Here is a 2,884-nt window from a genome sequence, read left to right as displayed (position 1 = left end):
TAAAGCACAAGGCCTGAAATTTTAGTGGAAGGGTGTTAGTCGGTTATATCGACCCCAGTACTCAACTGGTATGTATTTTATTGACCCCAGTACTTCACTAGTACTCATTTTATCGATCCTGAAATGCTGAAAGGCAAAGTTGACCTCAGCGGAATTTGAACTCAGAACGTTCGGATAGACGATATACTGCTAAGAATTTCGTCCAGCCTGCTGATGAGTCTGCCGGCTCGCCATCTTGGAGTTGGCAAACAACGAATGCCGAAAGTTTAAAAAGTGGAATAAAAATATTTTGTCACGAAGAAGAAGAAAATCCAAGAAGTCAGACAGAGCGCCCTTCATTGGTAGAACACAAAACATTTCATCTGTTTCCGACGATGAAATCGCGGACAACATTTGCTCGAAATAAAAGAGAAATCTAATTATTTTAATTGCACACTTTACGGTTTTAATAAAGAGAAGAACATTATTATTAATAAAAAAAATAATGAGAAACACAACCGAGGATACCTCCACGTGATTACTTGATTTGGTAATAAGAGCAGATAAATCTCCCTCAAATCACAACCCTAACATCTTTAAAAGGATTAGAACATGTGTGATGCTGTTGCAGAAGGCGGCGAGCTAGCAGAAACGTTAGCACGCCGGGCGAAATGTTTAGAGGCATTTCGTCTGTCTTTATGCTCTGAGTTCAAATTCCGCCGAGGTCGACTTTGCCTTTCATCCTTTCAGGGTCGATAAATTAAGTACTAGTCGCGTACTAGGGTCGATCTAATCGACTGGCTTCCTGCCCCCAAATTTGAGACCTTGTGCCTAGAATAGAAAAGGATGCTGTTGTAGATGGACTATACTTGAAAAAGACGGGATGATCACGGTTTTGTCCGATCAAAGACGACCTGGGGTTAAACAACAACCTAATGAGAGACTACAAAGACGCATAGAACTAATCAGAAGTTATCGCTGATGACAGAGTGACCACCACAGTTCTGGCTTGACCACTGATCTTAGAGTGACCACTACAGTCGTTGTTTGACTATTGATGGTAGGGTGACCACTATAATTGTTGCTTAACCCTAGACCAGCTCTGATCATAGAGAATAGGGTAGAAACTATTCCAGTCAATGGGTCGAGTGACCAGGGATCTGAATCATTCATCGGCCAAAGTGGCAAGCTGGCGGAATCGTTACGACACCAGTCAAAATGCTCGACAGCATTTCGTCTACCTTTGTGTTCTGAGTTCAAATTCCGCCGTGGTCGACTTTACCTTTTATCTTTTCGTGGTCGATAAAATAAGTACCAGCTGAGTACTGCGGTCGATGTAATCGACTTACTCCTTTCCCGGAGTTGCTGGCCTTGTGCCAAAACCTGAACCCAGTAATTCATCAGCCATATCGTTGTTATTTCTTTACTCTCCAGTTCACATCTGTTCAATATTAAGGTCATTTACTAATATTATGTGGCGGTAATTAATTCAATATTACCATTTTTGCCAAGCAAAATTTCCATGTTTATTACGTGCTTGCTGGTAGTTTGTCTCTACAGTAGAGTCGCATATTTTTCCAGTTATTTTCAGAATTCGTATGTTTACCAGATAGATTTTTTTTTCTCGAAACAGTTGAATTATTTTGTTGCTACGATCTTATAGAGCAACTTTACTACATTATTTTGTCTCTGGACAAATTTTGTCAAAGCTAAAGTGGTATATCCTGTTATATAGAATTCCAAATACACCACACAGATGGCATTTGTCATGTTATGACATGTTTAGGTGTTCTTTCTAATATTTATTCCCACTTAAACGCGGATGTTCTGTCAGGACAAAACCTGACTGCAGTAGTTACCACGAGGGGAAACTCTCATAATGGCATTTGGTGCAAAATGCACGCTTTTTTTATATCGCTAGCGGGGAGATAAATCCCCCGCCATCTCCAGCACCGAGACCACCAAATCAAAATTAGAAATTGACTTAGACTTCGAACTGCAAAACTCTAGAATCTACAGTAGCAGCAGAAACGAACATATTGAGATTCCGCAGATCAGCTGCGGCGAACATTGTTCGACAGAACTTGCTGAACATTTCGTTTCAAGCGGCTGCAATTTTGAAGAAGACTTGAAAGTGCATATTCTCAGAAAATATTCTGAATCTGTTCCACTTTCACTTCTCGGAATGTATGAGGAGAAATATGTTTGCGGGTTATTAACATCACGCCCTGGAGGAATGAATAAGATGACAGGAGAATATCATCAAATTTATACAAAACTGTTTGATTGAATATTCTTCTTTCTCTCTTTTTCTTTCCTTTTTTTTCTGTCGTCTTCTTTTTTCTATTTTTTCTGTCTTTTTCTTTTCGCCTGTTATAACATTGTAACTTAAAAACTGGTGATGTCATTCCATCAACGTGTGGACGCCGGTTGCTCTCGTTTAAATTTCTGTAATTTTGAATTCTTATCACTTCTTATTTTGAACTTGACAAAGACAGACGTACTGTTGAAATATCGTTCAACTAACAAAATATCTTACAATCGAATCGCACTGGGCCCCACCTGCGAGGTCATGCCGTGTTTATCTTGATATGAGATCACTATGTCGCGCACATATGGTTGTGATGCATGTGCCTGGTGTACCCTTACCGGACGGGTAGTCATGATGGGTATATTGGGCTTCGTATATTTTACCCCAGTACCACTTTGATGGCATGCACTGCTCTCTCACTCAATAATAATAATAATAATAATAATCCTTTCTACTATAGGCACATAGCCAGCAATTTCGGTGGATGGGACTAGTCGATTACATCGATCCCAGTGCATAACTGGCACTTATTTTATCGACCCTGAAAAGGTAAAAGGCAATATCGACCTCGGCGGAATTTGAACTCAGAACGTA

Source organism: Octopus bimaculoides, chromosome 21, assembly GCF_001194135.2.
Source record: "Octopus bimaculoides isolate UCB-OBI-ISO-001 chromosome 21, ASM119413v2, whole genome shotgun sequence".
In the NCBI taxonomy this organism is placed as follows: Eukaryota; Metazoa; Mollusca; class Cephalopoda; order Octopoda; family Octopodidae; genus Octopus; species Octopus bimaculoides.
This window is presented reverse-complemented; position numbering follows the sequence as displayed.